At 38.7% G+C, this 24,933-nt stretch overlaps 1 protein-coding gene across 6 annotated transcripts in view; it reads right to left on the bottom strand.

Moving 5' to 3' along the window:
* strbp (spermatid perinuclear RNA binding protein) overlaps nucleotides 1-18,162 on the bottom strand; it is an 88,971-nt gene extending 70,809 nt beyond the window's left edge. For 5 of the 6 annotated variants that reach the window (XM_065290285.1, XM_065290287.1, XM_065290288.1 and 2 more), the window contains exon 1: nucleotides 17,080-17,215. The gene's annotated coding sequence lies outside the window, so the exon portion shown is untranslated. Of the gene's footprint in view, nucleotides 1-17,079; nucleotides 17,216-18,012 lie in introns of those variants that run through there. The other variant, XM_065290286.1, reaches the window with a different exon arrangement.
* Between the last annotated feature and the right edge of the window lie 6,771 nt (nucleotides 18,163-24,933).

Here is a 24,933-nt window from a genome sequence, read left to right as displayed (position 1 = left end):
ATTATTTTTCATTTATACCACGGGTCTCTTGAATGCTGTATTCTGATTGGATGAGAAATGTTCCGGACTGTGGGTATGCATTAATTTCTGATAACCGCACACCTAACTTGTCAAATGTCTTAAAAATAGGCACCAGAGCAATGTTTGTGGCAACCATGGTATAAGAGGAATAATTGACTCTGGTATTTTGAATTATTTGATAATAATGCACACCCGCAGTGTAACGACCCAACACGAAGCGGAGTTACACCTTGGGTGTGCGTTATTTTCTTATAATTAATTGGCCCGTCGTCAATTATTCCTTACGTAGAATATTGATAAATTTTAGGGATGTAACGGTATTATAAATTTCGTGGTATTGCGGTAGAAGATTTTCCCGGTACCACCGTGGTCACATGATCGGTAAAACGTAAGGTCTTCCGGGCAACACGTGTAGTTTTTTTCCGGTCAAGTAAAGCGAGTGGAGGGACGCGGGAGCTACAATTCCCATAATCCCATGCGTGCTACTCTGACGCCTCTTTACAAGTGGAGCGGCAATGGCGGAAGCAAAAGAAACACGGATTTTAAATCTGATGTGTCGAAAAAGTTCGCGTTCGCTGTGACAAGAAACGAGGAAGGACAAAATGTGATGGACATTCAAAAAACGAGTGAGTAAATCCGTGAATGAGCAGAGTGTGTATGCCGTTTCTCAATTAGAAGGTTGCAGCCTCCTTAGGTCGCATATGCAGGCTGCATCCGTCATTAAACGCCTGGTGTATTTAAGTTAACTGAGTATTACATTCGCAAGTCATAAGCGTGTTACAATAATATACGATTAAATAAGAATAATAGTCAACTTGAAAAATGTTAATATTTTGAAATAAGACGGTCTTCGTTACGTATGCAGCCTACAAATGCGACCCATAGAGGCTGCAGACTTCCGATTGGGAAACGCGCCCCTGTATTAAGTGAGCTGACCTCAGCTCTAAGTCCAGCTACAATAAGTAAGCAATTTTCATTTTTTACTGGGTTGTTTTTGTTTTCAGGAATTGACCCATCTTAAAACTCATCATCTTTTCTTGATTCTACAATCACAACCGTTGCTTTCATAGGAGTACCAAGCATTAGCATTAATTTTAATAATAATTAAAACTAGGTCAATTGAGGGAGTCACTCAATTCTTAAAACCTGACTGATTGGGAGTTGTTTAAAGTCGACAAACTAAAATGAAACTTAATTTTTTTGTCCTTTTTATGAAAATTGTAAACACTTCACTACACTTTGTACATTGTAATGTTCAGTCTTGTTTAATAAACACTTATGGGAGTTTTTCCAAGTCTCCATTTGTTTTTTTTTCTTCCTGCAAATGTTTCAATAATTACCGTACCGTGGGCATCATACCGAAATACTACCGTACCGTGAATTTTTGATACCGTTACATCCCTAATAAATTTACATGCAAACCTGTTCCTGCCCATCTCTACTCACAATTAAATAGTGGCTCAATGGATCACAAGAAATATAAAATTTTTTCCAGTCACAGACTGGATTATTTTTCCAATCAGAAAAATAGGGGCTACTGTCACTTTAAAAACTAGTTCTGCACGGAGCCAAATGTCACAAATCTGATTTCTTTCTGAATTAATTATATTTACTTCAAGATGTTCATAATTGTTTTACATGCCGAAATTGCTTTGTGTGTATATTTCCAGTAAAGACAAGAGAGGGAACTGAATTGTGTGCGCGTTGTCGGAAACGCTACTCTCGGTGTGCGAGCTTCTGAACATACAGTAGTTTTGACAGTACAGAAATATTCAATCTATACCTCTAATGTTGGGGTTATATTTTGTCATAGCAATTGTTGGATAAATCAAACCATGATATTTGATTTACCCTGAGCTACAGCAAACTGCACTTCTCTGCTCTTTGTTCTTGTCAGGGATTTTTAACATAACAGCCAGTACGTTAGCAAATTCTCTTCACTGCGCATCTAAATCACTTTTAAGCGTGCTGTGGGATATTTCACTTGTTACGTGAGGAAATTGTGCATAACAGGTCCAGAGCATCAATGACAAATCAGTATTGCCGCACCCTGTACAGTTCGAGTGATGGCGAATGAATGGAAAGTGAAAGTAAATGCGAGCATGCATTCAAACGTGATTTCAATACACGATGCTTGAAATACATACAATATAATAACCTAACCAAATGTAAGAGAATGCAAAAACATTCAAATATTTTTTTCCTCTCTTAGATCGGAGATATATTTTGGTAGCCCACCAGGAATTCACAATAGCCCTGGGACAGGGGGCAAGCGATTTTGCGAGCCCTGAATCTTCAAAGATATAAAGGTTATATTGTCACAGAATGTTTTTTTTACATTGTGTCGCATGATTTTATGAAGAAATGGCAAAAAAAAGAAATTTGGCTGGGTTTTCACAGCATCACAAATTGTATTGATTTTATTCAATTTAGAAAATGTTTGTTGTCCAATTGATTCAGATAATTATTGGTATAAAAAGGACGTGTATTATCACATTTTTTGAAGTCACAATAAAATTGAAATGAAAAGCTGTAATTTTTTTCCCAATTTTTTACAAATACGTAACTGTGAGCTTTATTTATTTTTCTTTTTTTTTTAATGCCCTCATAATCTTTAATCAAAAATGCAAATCTCCTCTCCTCCACAAAACTTTCAGTTATATGGTATGACAGGGAGTGGGGTCCAGGAAAAGACTGCAGCGATTAGCAAATAGCAGGGACTTAACTTCCAACGATCAAATCAATTCCTTAATGGACAAATTCAAGTCCAGCTCACCATTTTGTCATTTCAAAACCCGTTTCATTTAGATATACTTCACCACAGGGAAAATAAGACAATTGCTACTTCCGTTTCATGCCGACTTTAACAAGAAGACATTGTAACATTTTGTTGCAGGTTAAACCTTTAAAATGTAAACTTTGTTTCTTTTGTGAAGAAAATCCAGTTTAAATATTTAATAAATTAAATTAGAAAAAAACATAAACAAAAAAAAAATCCTCACTGTTAAACCAAACCATGGCAAAAAAATCATGCATTTCTCAGTTAGATGCACATAACTCACAGCAAGCTAGATTTAGGAACAATAAAAAAAACTAGATCCCATGGGGAACATGCCCCTTTTCCATACATCATTCGTAACACAATCTGGGCCATACCCAATTATTTTACTTCTGCAGTTACCATGGAGACGCGCTCCCTCCCGTTCCAGGGTGTTAAGAGAGGGTGCGAACGGAGGTCGAGCACATGTTTTCCCCCGGCTTGTTTAACGCTGTCGTCGTTTTAGCTCTACCTTACCCACACGGCAAGCAGCGGCTGTGAACCTGCTAATAAGCAGAGGTCAATGTCACCCGAATCTATCGCACAGAACGAATCAAGTTCATCTTAATGTGTAAAAAACACAACCGACGGTGCTAATAGAGATCGTGAAATCTGTTTCATTGTGTGCTGTGCTGTGTTATGACAAAAAAAAAAAGGTGAGGAGGTGAAAACAGCATTTTCTCTAACAGACACATCCACCGCACATCTGAGATGTAACAACGGCATTAGTACCATCAGAAAGCACAGAGATATCTAAAGCCTCTAATCAGATTAACATTGAAAGCTTATAATCAGTGAGGTCTTTATGTCCAGAGCCGTCTGCCGACACGCCTCTGAACCAGCTACATTACTGAGGTTAACCCGGGTTCGAGGTTAAACTGGGCCAGAACCTTTAATTCGAAAATGAAACAAAGAGCTCCTGCAATGTAAATGCAACCGCAGTGACCTCGTGGTAAGAAAGGGGGAGTGTAATAAAGATCCAGGTTTACATGCGTTCAGAGCCGGATCTCCAGAGACTGCACCATCCGCAACCGATATTGCTGATACAACATTCGCTGACAAAGACCATTTTCGTTTGCATGCGAATGCACGCAGGCACACTTTGCCCCATACATTTTGGTGAGACTGCGATTTCGGATGCTTCTTCTTCGCTTAGAGTGATAATACTGATATTGCAAGATTTGATACTTTGAGCAGCAAAAGGAATCTCCAAAAGGAATGTTTGTTACTTCAACCATCCTCTTAATAATAACCTCGGAAAACATGCAACAAAAGATGACACTGAAAGCAAAAAGACAGATATTGTGGATAATTGTATTGCTCTCCTCCTAATACGTAAAAATAACTCCGACCGCAAGGCAAAGTGGGTCAGAGAATTCCCAGGGTACCGCGGAGAAGCAGGCAGTGAAATTGCTGCAGACAGAGCTCAGCCCATCACAGTTACAGGCTCACAAAAATAAAGAGGCAGAACACAAACATTGTGTGCTGCTCGGAGGTAACACCGACAAACCTTAAAGCATCATTTAGTTGCCAAATTTATTTAATTTACTTTTTAAATGCCCTTTTAATTTTTGTATTTTGTCTTTTTTTTATTGTTTATAGAAAAATAAAAATTACCCCATAATTTACTAACCTTAAAGAGATGGTTCTCACTCACATGTTGTTACAAACCTGTATAAATGTATTTTTTCTGATGAATACAAAGGATCAGAAACCCCATTGACTTCCATAGTATTCTTTTTTCCAACATCTTTCTTTGTGTTTGTCAGAACAAAGAAATTTATACAGGTTTGTACCAACATGAGAGCGAGTAAATGATGCATTTTCATTTTTTGGGTGAAATATTCCTTTAATCCCGGTGTATATGACTTTTAGAGTCATATAATATCCTGTCTCATCATATCTTTGTAATGACATTGAATAGTACCCCAATTGTTTGAAGTCAAAATGAAGGACATGTCTTCTAAAACGAAACAATATGATATGTTTGTAAGAGAAAACTTATTTAGTTATCGACACATTGCATTTTAATATAAACATATCTAGCTAAAAAATGCCACGAGCGTTTCGTCACAGTGCATATGATGGCAATGATGAGGTGAGTAAATGATGGGGTAATTTTAGTGTTTTGTACAGATGTTGTATTTTAATTGTAAGGCATGTTAGTCAACAATTGTTGTTTTTAAAATGCCCTATAAACAAAAATGTGACTGACTAAACAGCATTTGCTTGTACTTAGCTTGTAAAGGGGTCGAACCAAGAAGAACAGGGTTTTGTCTTTGCTCCTTAATCTTTTATGTTTCGTGTGCTTTCAGAAAGTGCTGTCTACTTTATTCATGATTTTAATTTAAGTACAGCTCAGGGCTCATGATACATTTTTCATTAAAAAAACACACTAAACGAACATTAAATTGACAGCCCTATAGTAATAATCTACATTTATACATTAGGCCGACCCCTTCATTCAAAGTGACAGTTCATTTAATCAATACAACGCTTGATTAGTTGTAATTCAGCGGTGGGCCAAAAAGGGACAAACTCAACCTGTTGAGTTGCAATTTAATCTATGTTGGCTTGTTTAAACCCAGTGTTTGATCAAATGTAAATATAATATAATAAAATATAATTTTTGGGTAATTTAACCTAACAGTTGTGTTCGTCACTTTTTAACCCAAATCTGGGTTAAATAAAAAAAGGGATTAAACCAGGACCTTTGCCTTTCTAACAAGTATCAATAGATCTTCCAAAACTGAAAAAAATCAACATCGCTCTGCTAATTTGAATATGGGCATGGTTGTCACGTCAGATAGCTCAATCAGATCTGCCAATCAGATCTGCAACGGAACCTTAAAAAATGCTAACCAGAGCATTACTGATAACTGCGGTTTTCTTGGCATTGCCAATTGTGTCCAGCATGTTTGTTTATTTTTCTTTGAGTGACAGGCAGTTCAAGACTGTGCCCCTGATCCGTAAATAGACCGCAAACAAGGAACGGGTTGAAATTAGCAGCAGCTGACAATCTACCCCCGCTGTGACGCGATCAGGGTTCGACATAAAAAGCGAAATACAGAATCCAGTTTTACCTCTTTCCAGTAAGCCACCAGACTAACCCGGCTAATGCCATCCACATTAAGCCTGATCACTAAAAACTAATCAGGAGAGACAATCGGGCCGGTATACAAATCATAGCCATCACACAGATTAAAGGTTCACTATCATGTTTGTGCCAGCCAGAACACAGCATCCTAATCCATATACTTTAACTAATATGGGTGAATATTGCACATAAATGAAAATAAAGACCAATCTGAAATAAACCAACAAACTAAGATGTGTTGTCAGTGAAAAACCACAAAGAATTATGGGGCGGAAAAATCCTGGCCTAAAGAGAGTAATAGGATGGCGACACTGCACTTTTTCGTTCAACTGACTTTCATTTATACACATGCATCAGGCCAGAAACGTGGGCACCATGTTGGAGACCACTGTTCTAGTATGACCGCCCCTTAATGCTGCGTTCACACCAGCCGCGGTAGAGGCGTCAAGCACGAGTGATTTCAATGTTAAGTCAATGTGAAGCCACGTTGACGCGCCTCTGGAGGCCTTGTGGCGCAAATGAGTCATTTAGCGCGGCACGTAGATGAGATTACGCCTCGTTCGCACAAAAACCTCGAATTGAGTATTGGCGCGGCAACACGCGAGTTGAAAAATGTTGAAAAGTTGAACTTTGACAGAAAAACGTGCCTCGTTAACCAATCAGGAGCTTGCTCTAGTAGACATGATTACAGGAAGCAAGCGGAGTCGCAGAAGCCCATCCCATGACATGAATTTTCGTGTGAATGTCTTGATGACTAGAATTTCACGCGCAAATGAAGCAAGTAAACTCAAAATGTTCAAACAGCAAACTAGACGCGGAAGACGCAAATTTTGGCGCCTCAAGCACGGCTGGTGTGAACCCACGGTAAGGCAGGCCCTGCAATACATGAAACAAGGGTAAGCGCTATAGGCGTTAGACAGGCTGTGAAAAGAGCAGGTTTAAATCGTTCATATACAGTATGCTTATTGCTTACATCACATGACAGCAGTTCACCTAATCTTGTTTGCATAACATTAGACAATTTTACCCATAGTGCATGCAAGCTATATATTTTCTATACATGTCCTCCCTCCTATATCTTGTTCACCTTGACTTGAAAATATCACTGCAGGTGCACAACGCACATGTGTGTAAGACTGCATGTGTGAGCGAGTAAGCAACTTGTCAACCTTAAAAAAAAGAAGGAAAGGTATGCAGGAGGGGATGTCCTTTGACACGAGGAAGATTTCCAATTACACTTTGCTCCTGAGAGCTTAGCAGATGGATGCAACCACGAACTGCCACAGGAAGTTTAAAAAACAGTTTGTGAGGTTCAATGACATGCCAAGGATGGACAACACTAGCTTTGAGGAAATCAATATTTTCGAGAGCCAAAATAAAGGGTCCAGAGTTTAGTAATTTAAGCTGGGTGGTATAGCAGTGCACATTGTGTGACAACAAATATGTTAGTTGATAGAATATGCCTATACGGATTTTATAGCAATTCTGGAAAACGTCTGCACCTAGCAAAGAACTCATACTCTCCCAACACATAGGAGCTTTCTTGGCTTTATAATAGAAGTGGATTTGTTTAAATGTGTCGCACCAGGTTATTTTACAGTATGCCGTTACAATGTGCAAAACAAACAGTATGCAAAAAATGATCCATGACACCATCACAAGTGTGCAGCTATGCATATACTGGCTATTTTTTTAATGGTGTCAATGGTGCATCATATACACTTTTTCCATATATTTTGGTCGGCCCACCACAAAAGCAAAATTTTTCTCGCTCACATGACAGGTTTTGTGCACAAATACATAACGTCGCTACGCTCTACTGTGAATCTGAAGCCTGGATTATACTTGACGCGTCTGGCACTGGTGCGGGTAGCGGTCATGCGTGCTGCTGAATGCCCAACATTTCACGTGGCTGTATGCTAAGCATTTTTTTAACTTTGTGTCTCTGCTTCCGAAAATGACATACCGGACCTCATATAAGTGACCAATTATGTGTTGCCACAAATAAACTGTCGATCTGTACTATATGTTTATACGAAATATACTATGGGGCAGTTTCCCGAACAGGGTTTAGATTAAGTCAGGACCAGGCCTTAGTTATTTTAGGACATTTAAGTTGTTTTTACAAAGATACCTTACAAAAATCATTACTGGTGTGCATCTTGAGACAAAACAATGGCGATGATGTATTTTAAGTGATGTCACTTGCATTTCATATGCATTACTGATTTCTGCTATTATAGTTTAGAAAAATGACTGCAATGGATGACATGACATTACTACATTTATGCAATATTTAAAGGAACAGTATGTAAGAAATTTATATCAATTAATCATTAAATGGCCCTAAAATGTCACTAGACATTAAGAAATAATTTTCATTTCAAATACTTATATCACTCACAACAGCGGTCTGGCCAGGATATTGTCATTTAAAAAGTGGAGTTGCAGCCCTCAACTGATGTTTATGTTGTCGTTTGGTATATTGGCCACCAGCTGTGTGATTGCAGTATCAGTTTTAGCCACACGTTTTGTGATTGCAATACCAGTTTTGGCCACAATCCTACATACTGTTCCTTTAAAACAGTAAGAGGGAAAAATTGAGTCTTTCCTGAATATTCAACCTTAATGTTATAGATACACACATATACACATTTGTGTAATGTGAAACCATTGTATATCCTATAAAACTGAGCTAAATATTATATGTAGCTATTATATTATATTATAGTTAAAAATGTTCTATTATAGACTATAATAGCAAAAATCTGAAATAATAGCAGATATCATTATGAAAGCCCGCAGTGAGGAGACAGTGTTCAGTGCACATTGGCTGGTATTAATGAACAGTGTGAATAGTTCAGCCTGGACAGATGTTACGAAAAGTTCTGGACATCATTACTGAGGAATCTTTTTCCTTCCTCATTAAACACCCCCTTCTGTCTGTCTGTCTGTCTATCTTTCATGCACACATATAAACGTTGCTTTACGACTAAACTAAATTCACATAGTCACACACCGTCCCTGTACCTGCCTGACGCATTGCAGCAGGTAATCAAATTTCTCAGGTGGCTAGGAGTGCATTGGAATAAAATGTACCGATTTTGTCTGCTCTGTGGTGCGGAGGTTAACTATACACTCCAGGCAAGTTGAGATATAGCATTAATGCAGACAGCTGCAACCACAGTATTTACAAGAGTGGTTTATTTAAATTGAGTTTTAAATGGCCTGCTTCATTGGTTAACAACCTAGATCGATTGTATTACCCAATTTCATGCTCCTAATCTCAAAATTAGATGATGAGACTTTAGCCTGGATTTCACGGAGTCACAAATGTTCTCCACACATGCAATGTGGTGCATATGTGAGCTGTGCTACACATGTGAACAATTCTGCATTGCAACTGCATTGTTTCTGTCGCTCTCCATTATTCATGTCAACTGAAAGTTTTAACAGACACGAAAACAACATAAAAATAAATACATACTGTGAGCTGTATATACTTTGTATTTTGCAGCAGTATAGGAAGATGTCACTCAGATACTGTTGGTGGCATCGGAAGACATCATGGACTGCAAGCATAAGGGGTTGTTGGCTGAAGCCAGTAAGTACATTTGGCTGGAGGAACAGAAATTAGTAATGTGCATTTTTATTACGCAGTACCTAACAGATAAACAAGTGATTGGCGAGTTTTTATGAAGGCCTATCTGCGGGACATCTGTGGTTGTTGCGTGAGTGTTGCAATAAGACGGCGTGTCAATGTAAAAATAGTTCAGCTTGTAAATACGCATCTAATGATTACACAATAATAAAATAACTAAAATTGACAAAAATTTCCTGTTAATCAACTGAAGGGCATACATATGTACAGCGGCCTACAAGCAGGCCTACCAACACAAAATAAGCAAAAACTGAGTGCCTGGAATAATTGAGTGCCATTTTCACACAAGTAAACCAAAACAGTTTATAAACTGTTAAAGGGGTGCATGATCTCTGAAAGCCAGTGTTGACATTTGAAACCACCTAAACAAACATTCCCCTACCCCAATAGAATCTGGACTTTCTTTTGATAGACCCGACCCACACATACGCAACCCAGGCCACGATGTCGGTTAGTAGACAAGCCCCTTACTGCTGATTGGGTAAAAGTGTGTTTTGGTAGTCGGCCCAACTCTCTTTTCCAAAGGGTTTTTAAAAAAAATCATGCACCCCGCCTTTAACTATAAAATAGCCTTCTTTGGGGCATGATAAACAAAAGAGTTATTCATATTTGCATAAATTATCAAAATGGGTAAATACTGGAAGAGTTCCATAATAATCACTGCAACTGCCAATAAACGTTTACGACTTGAAGCTGTCAGCAGAAGTTTTGGTGCGATTTTGTATTAAAAATATCCCTATTTTTAAACTTTATAAACTATAATAACTAGCGTCACTGCGCAACATACCCATAGCCACAAGTGCTTAGTACGCTAAAACTCGCTCATAAGTCCAAGATGGCGCCATTATCAGAACCTAGTTATTACAGTTTATAAGGTCCAATATATGGATATTTTTAACACAGTCACATCGAGTAATGGCAGAAGACCTTTATTAACCCATTGGAGCCATGTAGATTACTTCTGTGAAGGGTGGATGCACTTTTTTGGGGTTTAAAGTCAGAAGAGAACTGTTTTCTGCCATTATAAAATTTGGAAGTGCAAAGACATTTACTAAAATAATTTCTAATGTGCTCGTCTGAAAAATGATGGACATATGCATCTCAGATTGCTTGGGGGTGAGTTAATCATGAGGTAATTTTGATATTTGGCAGGGGTATCCCTTAAATTATTCAAAATTTTTATCTACTAATAACACTGAAAACAATTGATTTGAAAATGTTGGAAAAGTAGCACAATGACATCCGGGCACTTGTCATGGTTATTTAACAAAGAGAAGCAATTTTGATCTCAAATTGTTTTTATTAATGGTGCAAACATTACACATTCGTTTGTGATTTGTTACATAGGACAATCAGAGACAAAAATTCCATCGTTACTGAAAGCCTGGCATTTTTTATAACCCATCCACTTATGAAATCATTCACCCACACGCACACAGACCCAGAACTGAGCAACATTACCAATTACCCTTAATGAACAGGCCGACAGTCATTATAGAGCTTTCAACAGCCACCGCGCACTTCTAAAACGGTGAATAAGATCACTGTCAGATAAGTGCAGTTCTGTCACAAAAGAACAATTCGGCCTGGATCATTTCCTACAATTAAGTCTGGCAGCTTAATTTTCGCTGCCATAACTCACACACACGGCATTGTGGGAAATAAAATAACAAGTACTGTATCATCATGTGCCAGAATGAACGCAATAACCCTGCCGTGTCTTTATCAATATTCCTCTCACCCATTTATAGGCTAAACAGAGGTCTTCTTTCATCTGTCTAATAGTGTGCCGGCGAATTTACCGGGCCGGCCGCCGGGTCTAATTGGTTAATTCTCTGAAGAGGCAAAGGGGTGATGACCATCAAGGCAGAACAAATCAAAGTGTCCCAGACCCCCCATCTCTTCATTACCCCCTTTCTTTCCTTCCATCGGCCCTGGCGACGCCAACATGCTAGAAGTATCCCTTATTAAATTACCCATGCTATCAGATGGGGAAGCAATCTACCTTCCAACCTTTAATTGAATATCTACATGATCCATGACAGACTTTTTTTTAAAACAACGAGGTCAAAAGGGGATTAATTGCTGCATAACATTCAAGCAACACGGTTTATGCCATGCAATGAGTATTTCGAAAGGAAGGCAGGATAAATGAGACACGTCATTTTCACCTAAATCTAGGATAGAACTGCATCTCTTTATAAGCGTTTTATGAATCACACTGTATTAAAATGCCTTTTAGTGGTGCACGCTAAAGCACTTACGATTACTCATGTGGTGGGTCAGAGATTTGAACTCACCCTTAACTCTTAGGCACGTAGCTCATTCTGCAGTATGTGCTGTGAAGAAAGAAATGAAATTAAAAACTGCTCTCTCTTACAATTTATTTTTATTAGCTGGCGGTACATGTAAATAAAGCTTTTACGATCTACATGGCATGTTGCCAATATTTAAATATTTAAGAAAGCATAAAAGAAACGTCGGATCTTTTTCAAACTATAAAAGATTTAATGGGAGAACGGTTGGAAACTTTCCACAAAGATTTGTATGAAATTTCTCCAGGTCACCTTTTCATTTCCATGCTGTGAGATGTAATATAGCAAGCAGAAAGAGCCACACAGCCCTAACCGGCTTATTTCGAAAACATTTTATAAAGCAAAATGTATTTTACATATGGTGTCACGCACAAAAAAATAAAAAAATAAATATAGCAGCATCATTATACGGTATATGTGCAGAAATGTGTGTCCATCCCCAGGAAAAAAATCGTTATCTCGCCGACTCTCAGATACCTTACATGGCCATTTATTTCCATGCCTGTGTTAGATCTGGATGCATTTCTGCAGCTCCTGTCACCCCGACATCGGCCTTAAACATGCACGTATACACAAACTGCCTGTTGACACAGCACAGGGCACTTTTACACGGCACACCCCCGCAGGAGCCCCAGTCCTTCATTCCATAGCACCCTTCCTTTATCACTCATGACCAAGTTTACACTTACTAGTACTACCTTGCTCTTCGATTGCTCCCTTAGACCCCAAAACAGCCAAATTAGCTATATTAAAGGCACTATATGTAACATTTTTGCATTAAATTATACAAAAATCAGCTAATCTGCTTAAGCCAACATCCACTTGGTTTAGCTTATCACTGGTCGGCGAGTTGGTCTCCCAGTGAGCTCATTAGAAAAGTGCCCAAAACCGGCTAAGGCGGAGTAAATGAAAGGCTAGAGAAAATGCACAGCTTTCTTTGCATTTTTTTTAACTGTAAGCTACGTGCCAGGTCTTTTATGGGCCTTTCACAGCATGCACCTCACTTATTAGACAGATGAAGGTACATTCAGCGGCCAAGATACAAACATATAATGTGCCAAATTCTGTTGGCACTGCCAGACACGATATCCAAAAATGGCTGCTGCTAACCAACGATAACAATGCACACTTGGACTGTTGTTTGCATAGGACCTATGGCAGTTGCGATACCTCAAACTTGTGAAAAATACTTCTGCTTTTGAAAGAAAAAGTTTCTTCCTGTTTGTCTTGTTCTCGCTTTTTCTCAAACACTCTCGGTAGAAAGGCTTTCTTTGTCATGCAAACAGCAGACAGTAAATCAGATGTCCTGGCATTGGAGAGGTGGACAGTGTCTGGTGTCCGGGTTCTGGACGAGGAAGTGGGCTTTGGCTAGATCAAATTCCCCTCTCTGTTAGCAATGTCAGCTTTTCCCATCAGCTAAGAGAGGTGCCAGAAATAGCTCTGATCGGTTAAGAAAGCAATGGAGGAATACAAAGGTGAGAGAGAGACACTAATACAGACAGGTGATTAGGTGGATAGATGCTTATTCATTCTGTCCAACACAGCCACATATACAGTACTGCATCGGAATCTATATAAGACCTCTGGTGGGATTTAATGACCAAAACTGCTTTATAACGAATCAATTTTTGGTATAATTCAAACCCCTTGTGTTGTTTCAAACCTGCATAACATCGATTCTTTTATAGAATACAAAAGAGGAAGTTTTGATGAATGCATTGAAGAGCAATGCCTGACATACTTAGGATTAGTTATTAATCCAAAGAGACATCCAAGTGTAATCTCTGAGTTAATGCTGCTTATAATAATAAAAAGACTTGCAATGCAACCCATTTAAATTCCTGATTATTTAAAAAAGCAATGCATTTTGAAAGAGTTGCATTTCATCAACAATGCTGACATTATTATGGATAAAAGTCACGATCAGCAACTTTGACGCAACTTTACACCCTAAATTTATGTTTATTAGGTTGTTTTCACATATGTTGGTGCGCACCGTGGTGCGGCCTCGGAGCGCACCAAAATACATTGTATAATTTTTCAGTTAGTGCGGTCCGTGTTCACATATATATATTTTTTACTTTACTCGAAATGCTGCAACGTACACCATGTGACAACGGTCAGCGCTGTCATTGGTCTCTGACAGCTCTTACCGTCTCATGACCACCCCCACGTTTCCACGACAACCAGCCTGACAGGGAGAGCGCAGCTATCAAGATGTAGAGATAAACGATGCACGTCTTTGCGAAGTTTCTTTGCTTTAACGCGAAATTGCATAGCTGTTCTATTAAAGCCTTTCTCACGGAGCCGTTTGCTAAAAAGCCCGTAATGTCACTATTTGTGTGTGGAGGACAGCTATGCATTTATAAAATCATCAGCTCAAACGTAAAGGAGACAGCGAATCTCTATGCAACGGACCAGGATTGGCTTGTTTGTTGTTAACCCACAATATAACACCCGGCTCACGTCACAACGAAAGCCCAGTGGCTCAAACATGTGGAGAACTTCCTGTATTTGGTTCGGCCCGAGGTCCAGCAGTGTTCACAACACAGGTGGGTCGCCCCAGAGTTCGGCAACAGCCGCTCCGAGACCACCTGTTTGGAGCGGTCTCGGAGCGGCCGTTTAGTGCGCACCTGAGTGCGGCTGTTGTGTTCACACTGACCCAAACGCACCGTACTCGGAGCGACACGTCATTTGGGCCGACCTAAACAGTGTATATGTGAAAACACCCTTAGATTGTCCACGGTAGTGCTTACCAGGACCAGGGGTTTAAAAAAGACCACGAATTTAGGATATTGTGAAACCCTCTACACAAAGAGAGAATTTATGCTTTTCTCTGGGCATAGGTTGACAACTTTAAACAAAAAATTCATACAGACAGCCATTGGGACATAGTCTACTCTTCTGCTGCCAACTTTCTTGAACTTCCAAGTTCAACAGCACAAAAACTAAGGATCATTCAGTCCCTAAACCCCATCATTAAAGAACAGTCAAAGTCGTGCCTTCTAGGACCTCCAAAAGACAAACAGAAGATGAAACCTGATAAAAATAAACACAAGGGGAACAAGAGACAAAAAGTCTGTGACCTCTTCACATCTACCCATTGACCTCCGAGTGTCTGTCCTCTTTGCTCAGAACAGATGCATCTACTGGATGGTCAGAGATACCTTTAACTTGACCTTCACACCAAAAATGTTATTGTATTTACTAGCCCTCACATTGATCCAAACCTATATGACTAACATTCTCCTGTGAAACACATTTAAAACATTGCACTCATTGCAAACAAATATGGACTGAAGCATTTTGGGATCTTGACTACCCCACTTCTTATTCACTTTCATTATTGGGACATTTAAAAAAAACTTTTTCACTGAAGAAAGTCATTCAGGTTGGTATAACATATATGCTGGTGAGCAAATGCGGAATAAATAGTAATTTTTGGGTGAACTGTCCCATATCAAAAGTTGTGCAAGAAGAACCTAAACCAACAGTATACCAACACGCAACAAGAAAATACGTTTTTGTATTTCTTGCATTCCAGTCTTTATACTTTGTGTTTTGGCACAAACACAGACTGCTTGGGCCCAGACAGAAATTTTAAATAAATACATTTTAACTTGTCTCTCTCTCTCTCTCTCAAGAGAATTCGTTCCTTCCAAACAAGTGCAATCTTTTGCATTTCAACTTGAGGCAATATGTGATAGCCACAAGCTATTTTCAGCTAATGTGCCAAGCATTTTTAGCGTTTCAGATCCTGAGCTCACAGCAATGTGTGTGTGTCACTGACTGAGGGAAGTGTAGGTGTGTGTGTGTGTGTGTGATGATGGACGGAAGTAACGCATGAACCGATAGCATGCGGAAACAGCTTCACAGTTATGCTCTTTGTTTTGTAAAAGTGTTAATATTCCAGATCACACACAAACATGAATATGTACGAAGTCAAACACTGTGTCATTTCATGTTACTTGTGCCACAGAAAAAAAAGGTTAATGCCAAAATTCCAATGTAGTTACTGTCCCCATTTGCTGTTTCTACACTAAAACTGTGGTAACTTGGCATCAGCCAATCAGAAATGATCAAATATTTAAATTCTTCCATGCCTTTATAGCAGTCCATAAAATAATTCAAAATTGTTTAATAGTAAATTTTGCATTTTAACAGAAACGATCGTCAGAGGGTTTACACAATTTATAAACAATTCCGACAAGTTTTTATATAATTATAAATTTAGAGAGACTACAGATGACTTCCGCATTACTTTATTACTCACAAATGAATATTTTTCACGTTTTTTTAATGCTTTTGCTAAATGAAAAAAAATCTGCTTTAAAATGTGGTTACCTTTGTAAAAAAAATAGGACAAAATCACGAGAGTGGATGGTAGTTGTAAACAAACAATGCACAATATTGTTACTGTGTGCATACTATTGTAAACAATACAACACAATAGCATTCCTAAAATTCTGACTTCAGATTTCAAAACAGCGCCAAGCACAAAAACAGCCATAAAACATAAACACACTATACTGAAAATGCAAAGTATGTCACAGTCAGTGCATTGTCAGTGTATTAAAGTAAACAGTTGTCGAGTCGGCTCACATAGGCTAAACAAAATCTTTGGTTATTTGAGGCACCGACATCAAGATTTCTTCCGCGTCGCGGCGTTCATTTGTTATAACGGGAGCGATCTGATTTGTCGCGTCGTTAACTCGCAGTGCAGATGGGGTGTGAAACTGCGGAAGTCCCTTCACAATAAGCACCTGCTGCGAGATGATCATCAAGCCTTACTAAAAAGACTTTACATATAAGAGTCTATTACATACAGAAACATAACATAACACGGTCTATTACTGATACACGTGCGCGTCATTAACGCACTTGAAACCGAAACAAATTAAACACAACGCGAGCGTTTAAAACCGAGAGCCACCGTGAGAACTTCCCCTAGATCAGAAATGGAAAATTAAACAACATGCAAACCGCGAATGCAAACAAGTCTAAACTTATTTTGGCTGTCAGCGATGAGAAAGCAACTTTTTAAATGCAACTTGTAACAGAACCGCTGAGCCAAACGAGTCTCAAACTGATATCTAAGCGAATCTCCCGCGATACAGCAAAACTGTCACAAAACCTGAGCCCGTAAAGATTTTAAAACGTTACTTACTTGTAAAAGAAAAATGAAAAATAGTCCAGTTGTGTCTATAATGTATCTGAGTCGAAGTTCGAGCTAATATTTTGGTGTCAGCACGATACGCGTGGGCCGTCTGCTACTGCTGCTGTCTCCTCTCACGCGCACTGGATGAATGAGGAACGCGCAGAGGCGGGCACGAGCTCAATTCATTATTTACGGCGAGACTCGACAGTCCTACCCAAGTTTCCCTATCGATCTTGCACGAGTATCACATTTTCCTGTTAAATCTTCACGAGATCTGACTGGCTGTCATGTTGCATTTAGATGCATAAATGCCATAATATCATAAACACCAACATTGGCCATAGGATGCAAAAAATGATAACACCAGACATACACTGTTAATCCAACAACACATTTTTACAGATTTAATTTAAGTAGTATTTCTCAAAAAAATAATCCATATTAACACATTGAAAAGTTTATGTGGGCAAGCATTTCATCCAGTCCGTTCAATGAAAATTGTATCACATTACAGCACAGTGAGTGTTTGTCTCCTTCAGCTACAGCCTTATAAATATTTCAGCACAGCAGATGCACCAGCACAACCCGAATGCAGCATCTGAACAGCGACGCGAAGTTAAAACGCAAGCGAATTCGTCCGAGGTGCGCGATTGTATTGCATTTCTGGAGAAAGCATCAAATAAGGGATGCCATTGCATTAAAACGTAAAGTACAGCATCAGTACCTGGCAGATCTGGTCGCCCCAGCAGATAGCTAGTGTATATTACCTAATACCAGAAGCAGCATATGCGGGCAGATAGAGAGATGATGATGATGCCCTACACGAGCAGATTAAACATCGCATGTCATCGCAACGAAGAAACGCGGATTAAACCCTGTCCCGTTAAAGCACAGTAGTAGCCTACTATAGGATGTTAAAGAGTCCAGAATGAGATCAATTACCGTAGTCGTGCTTATCGTGCTTCCCCGCTGTACCGATATACAGTGTACCTCCAGTCCCGTGTTTCTTTCTCCGGCTGTCTCGCTCTATCTGCTGTCCAACTGCTTCAAGTATTTGGACCACGGGCGCATTCACGTCACCATATGCGCGTGCTGTAATTGGAGGGCTGCTGCTCTGCAACAACTAAACTGATACAGTAGACTGTTACACCTGAGTGAAACATAAAACTTTGCTACTGAGTTAACTGAGGATAGATAGATAGATAGATAGATAGATAGATAGATAGATAGATAGATAGATAGATAGATAGATAGATAGATAGATAGATAGATAGATAGATACTGAAAAATCCAGCTAAGACCAGCATAAGCTGGTGAGCTGGTTATAGCTGGTCTCCCAGCTTGGTTTTAGCTGGCATTGCTGGTGTAGCAAGCCGTCTGTATTTTGGTCACTTTTTAAGCTGGTCTAGCTGGTCTTTGCTGGATTTTTCAGAAGGTTACATGGATACATGGATAGATAGTTCCCACAATTAAATATATTATTTATATTTGTTAGTTGTTATTTGCATTTAACGTAGCCATCATAACAAACTGTAAATGTCTTAATTAAATACCTATACTGGGGATCCCTACTTCTCATCTCTATCCAGGGGTCATTGCCCTGAAAAAGGTTGGATGACCTTTGCAATAGGTTCAAATAAAATCCATTAAATGTAGTTCTAAGCGTAGGTTAGGGAGGAGACTAAACATTCAGGCCTGTCAATCATCATTATGAGCCTATATAAGACAACCTCCAGACCTCTGCGTCCAGCTGCAATTCTTCCTGTATCCCTCCTCCTCCCCATCTCCTCCTTCACTGCTCTCTTTCTTCCTCCACGCAGTTCTGTTGCAGTGGGGTTGAGCTTGGGGCTCGAACCCCGGCCTCAGGTTTCGCTCTCTTTGGACAGCAGGCAAAGTAGTGAAACATATTTGTAACAGGTAAAATACTTTCTTTGGCAGTATCATTCATAAACATGAGGGCAGGGTTTAAAATTTCATGTGGTCTCGTGAAATGGTGTAATAATCTAGTAAGATAAGTATGATTGATGAGGTACACAGTGACTTCAATGTTTATGAATCAGCACTAAGCACATGAATCTGTTTTACCTTGATAACAACTACATAACTCAAGGAAAGTTCTGTTGGTAGGTGAAAATAGGTGTGTGTTCGCTGAGGAATAAATCAATCAGTGCTATGAAAATAATACAGCCTCAGATTTATTTCTGTGCCTGTTTCAGAGCACGGCTAAACACATTAGTCCGGTCTCTCCTGTAGAACAACATGCCAAAGAACAGCATGCCAAAGACACAGTCACCAACTACACCACCCCCTTCATACACACGCAGGTTATAACCCAACACTTCAATTCCTGTTCTGTTCCTTTAAAGGGTGTGATACGGCAAGCGTCTCGAACAAAAGAGCATATTGTCCTAACAAGTACACACTTCTCTGTATATCATGAATGTACAGAAAAACATACACAGTTGGATATCACTAAATAAAGTGAAACAGCATGTTATTCTTTATTACATACACACCCTCTCCACCATAGAAAAGCAATATTCCTAATCATCTGTATAAGAGGTGACATAATTAAATAAGCTTGCATGTTTTTGCATAAATACATACATTAGTGAGCTGTAATATTATAATTTAGTTACATCAGCTCCTCCCTCTGCAATGCCCAGTTACAAATGAGTCTTCATAATGTTCTTTGGGAAAATGGACATATAGATTTGATTGGAGAGTACAATTCTCTGTATCACAAAATAAATAAATTATGTAATAATTAGTTACATTTATATAGCGCTTTTCCAGTGCTCAAAGCGCTTTACATATGAATGGGGGAATCTCCTCAACCCCCACCAATGTGCAGCATCCACCTGGATGATGCGACGGCAGCCATATTGCGCCAGAACGCCCACCACACACCAGCTTATTAGTGGAGAGGAGACCGAGTGATATAGCCAAGTAGTATGAGGGATATTTAGTAGGCCAATGGGCAAGTTTGGCCAGGATGCCGGGGCACACCCCTACTCTTTTTCGAAGGACATCCTGGGATTTTTAATGACCACAGAGAGTCAGGACCTCGGTTTAACGTCTCATCCGAAGGACGGTGCTTTTTTTGACAGTATAGTGTCCCCGTCACTATACTGGGGCATTAGGACCCACACAGACCACAGGGTGAGCACCCCCTGCTGGTCTCTCTAACACCTCTACCAGCAGCAACCTGGTTTTCCCAGGTGATCTCCCATCCAAGTACTAACCAGGCTCAGCCCTGCTTAGCTTCAGTGGGCAAGCTGTCTTGGGCTACAGGGTGATATGGCCGTTGTAAATAGGTAAAACATAAATTTAGATAAAGGGTACACTGTAAAAAAAATCAGTAGAAATTACAATGTTATTGCAGCTGGGTTGCCGGTAATTTACCGTAGATTTAAATTTATGTTATTTACTGGCAAGAGTTTGTTCAAAGTTAAATACATTTTAAATATTAACAAGTCTTTATCTTTACAGAATAAAACTATACAATAACAGTCTCATGCAAACCATTCTGGGAACCAGAAATCATCATCAACCTTTTTCTGTTTTTTGCTTCAGATTTTGTTTCCCAGAATGTTTTGCTTGATGCTGTTTTTTTAGTTTTACTCTGTAAAGACAAAGACTTGTAAATGTTAAATGTTCATTTAACTTTGAACAAAATTTTGCCAGTAAATAACATAAATTTAAATCTACGGTAAATTACCGGCAACCCAGCTGCAATTTCTACGGATTTTTTTTAGAGTGTAGGGTTATGCTTAGAGTTTTAGAGGCTTCAGTGTTGGTTGTTGAAAGAGTTCTGATAAATTTGAACTTTAAAGGGTCATATGATGCGATTTCATGTTTTCCTTTATCTTTGGAGCTGTTTGTGCATATAGAAGATCCGTCAAATCGCAAAGATTAAAGTCGCAAACCCAAAATGATATTCTTTCTTAAAGTAATGGCTTATAAAATACCCTGTTGAAGACTGTGAGATAGGTCACCCATATCAAAATCTTGCAAGAAGTAAGATCTAAATCTACTTCTAGGTAAAACTACATTTAAACACCACATCTTTGCTCGTATTTACAGCTGACAGCGCCGCCGTATTTTAAAGAAATCAAGTTGATCGTGGAGACGCAAAGAATTGTGTGTTACTAGCAGCGAAGGTTATGTCTCATGCATTTTCAGAATTCCCGTGAAAGAAGGTCGCTGATCTCAGTTAGTTGATGAGTTAAATTAACCCAGAAAATGTTTATATTTGACTCAACAATGGGTGAAAACAACCCAGCATTTTGGATTAAAACAAACCAGCATAACGTAGGTTAAATTACAATTCAACAGGCAAGGTTCATCCCCTTTTGACCCAGCCTGACCCGTTGAAAATAACCCAGGATTTTGTTTACAGTGAAAGACTCTGGCAAGTGTAGTCTCAACATGTTTCTGTTTGGCCTCGTAAAATTTTGGTATGGGTGATATTTACTGTTGTCTCACAGTCTTCAACAGAGCTACATTGAACAAGGGCATTGTTTTGCAAACCTACGATTTAAAGTTTTATGTGGATTTAAATTATGGTCTGGATATAATGGAAATGCTTGATTTACCAGTTCATGTTATTTCGAAGAAATTAAAGGGGCCATATCATAAAAATCTGACTTTTTCATGTTTAAATGATATAATTGGGTCCCCAGTCCTTCTATCAACCTAGAAAATGTGAAAAAGATCAACCCAGTAACTTAGTTTTGGTAAACCATTCTCTGTGAAAAAAAAAAGATTAATAATTAAAATTTGGCTCCCCTTGTGATGTCAAAAGGGGATAATACTTTAATCTGCACTATCCAACCACGGCACTGCCATTTAGTGCAGAGATCAGCTCGTTTGCATTTTAAACACGGCACATTTTTGCTCACACCTGCAATTTTAAAATGTTATCATAAATTATCTATATGGTATTTTGAGCTAAAACTTCACATACAGTACATACTCTGGGGACACCAAAGATTTATTTGACATCTTAAAAAAATCTTGTCCCCTTTAAAGGTCTGTCTTTGTACATGATCTGAAAAAAGGCCAAAAAAGGTCCCTTGCTATCATTAGGGCAGTACCTTTTCAAAACATACACCTTTGCACCTTAAGTGTGTAGTACCTCGTCAAAGGTAAATGTTTGTATCAAATTTATATCTGTACTTAAATAGTACATATTAGGACCCTTTACTGCCCCAGTGACAGCTTCAGACCATTTTTCTGACAGATCATAAATAAAATGTAAAATGTTATTAGTCGACATTACTACAAATAAAATAGAAAACCGGTTAAGTTTTTATTTTAAAGTTTTAAAACATTTGTAGAGTAAAATTGTTAAGTAAAGAAGGGGTGAGCGGGGCAGAAACACATTGTTGCATAATACTAGGATGGTTAGATAAAGGAACATGGATGGATGCTGTGTGTGAACATCTATCTATAGACAGATGCACAAACAATATCCAGCTCTAGTATTTGAAAAGAATAGTACTGAAATGTTTGTGTTAAAATAGTATGAGTCTCACCACACTGGGTGGGACTCATATACTGTATATACCAGCAGTGTACATTTAACACCAGTGATTTTGCTGTGTAGCAAGTTTTACAACAAACCCTCTGTCTGTTACAATGAACCCCACAGGGATAAGTTGTAACCTTTGCACTACTGTCACTTTGTGTGTAATTGTACGAGAACAGTAGATTCTAGAAACAAACTTTAATAGTTCATTGTAGCAGAGATGTGTGTGTGTGTTGCTTGTGTAAAAATATGATAAATCTAACTCTTTTAAAATATTTATTGAATGATAAAGCCAAAAAGCATTAGGTTGTGCCCCGTTGGTGACTCAAAAGAATTACTGTACTGACTGAGTAAACTCTTTCCCACAATTTAATTGAGAAATTTGGTCTCCAAAAAACTTTTATACAGTATTTCAGTTGCAGACAGATGGTTGCCTTATGACATTTAGTCAAAAATACGAATATATGAGTACTGTATGTGTGCGTCTGTATAGGTCTATATGTCCATATGTGCTCTAAAAGCTCTTCTCCATAACTGGATGGTCGAGCCTGAAAATCGAGTTGTCTGTTCCCACGGGACTTCCATCCTGACCTGCCAAACCCAGAACACACCGTCCCCCTCTCGTCCCCACCTGAAACGCAGCAGGACAAAAGCAGCACAGATGGTCAGCACTCTCTCCTCCCCCTTCTCCACGGCCTCTCTCTCTCTGTCTCTCTCAATATGACCGCATCCTTCCTCAATCCTATCACAACAAGCCTGACATTCAACACCGCCCTCAGGAGTTAGCTTTTATCTGTTCTACTTCAGGAGTCGAGGATTTGAAAGCTAGGTGCTAGAGCACTTTTTGTCTGTCTCCTTACATCAGTTCAGGTAAAATCTGTGAGAAGGTTTTATGTGAGAGCATGTTCAATTCAGTTGATGGTCAAGCCAACCTTGCCACGTTTCCAGTTCTGTAAGGGCCATTCCAGATGTTTGGTCCATCATGGTCTTGAAGATACTATCACAGAGAAAGTGACAAAGAGAGAGAGAGAGAGAGAATGAGAGAGCGGCAGCTGGGCTGTCGGCCCATCCTGACCCAAATGACAGGTGGTTGTTTTAATGCTGAAAGGTTGGGGGGAGTTAGATGTGAATAACCAGATTTGAAGTAACTGAAAGAAGATGCACCCCAGAAACAAAACGTACCAGCGACAAAAACTTTGCTATCTCAAAAAGACAATATTTCTATTGTGCTTTCACAATTATATACAACTTTGCACATATGGGGTGGTTTCCCGGACAGGGATTAGACTAGTCCTAGACTAAAATAAATGTAAGAGCTGTCCAAACTGAAAACAACTAGCACTGATCTTAAAATACATCAGTACCCTTTATTTTGCCTCAAAATGCACACATTTAATGTAAGGCATGTTTGTTACAGTTCTTTTGAATTGCTAAAACACTAAACCTCAATCTCTGAACCAAATTCATAGTGGCCTAAACACATTTGTCAAATCATGCACTCTTTTTGCAAAATTCTAAACACAAACTTCTCACTAAAACACACATTTCACACTGCAAGGCACTTGTTTTATAAATGCTAAACACAGGCAGACAAAAGTTGAACACAACTACAACACTGTTATCATCGAGTAAACACAACAACTCAAAATTCTACACACTTTTATCTAATGGTATTTTTTACCAATTGTGTGAATTGGAAACAGTCTGAGAGGTAGATGAAGAGTATGAGGAAGAAAAGGACACCAGAGATGATGCAATTAGCAAAATTTGCAGTTGGATTGCTGACTTTTTACAAAATTTACAAGTGCTACTTACAGTAATATTGAAAACTTACTATTACTTGCAGTACTTACAGTAAAGTATTCACTATATTCACTGAACTTAACTTGTGATTACAGTAATAGAGATTTTTAACAGTATTTGTCAATGGTGTTGTTATGTACAGTAAACATGTATTTTTCTGTAAGCAGATCTCCTGGATGTTGTGTTTTCCATTTTTTAGTGTCTAATGGATGCTTGTAGTGTTTTATATTATAGACTTATGTGTTTATGATTTGAAAGCTTAGTTTGATTTTGAGTACAAGTGAAATGGTTTTGAAGCAATTGTTTGATTTTGCTAGAAGAGTCAGGGGTTCTGTGAATTTTGTTTAAAATTGGGATTTGTGTTTAAGGTTTTGAGAAAATGAGTGATGGTTTCAAAAAATGTGTTTTAGCAATTCAGAAAAACTGTAAAACTGGTTACATTTCCTAATTACTCTAAACTATAAGGCATAGTTCTGTTTTATGCTATCTCTGTCCGGGAAACCACCCAAAAAGTTCATATCAGTTCC

Source organism: Paramisgurnus dabryanus, chromosome 10 (assembly GCF_030506205.2).
Source record: "Paramisgurnus dabryanus chromosome 10, PD_genome_1.1, whole genome shotgun sequence".
NCBI lineage: Eukaryota > Metazoa > Chordata > Actinopteri > Cypriniformes > Cobitidae > Paramisgurnus > Paramisgurnus dabryanus.
The sequence above is the reverse complement of the archived record's forward strand: the minus strand, read 5'-3'. Positions and strand labels throughout refer to the sequence as shown.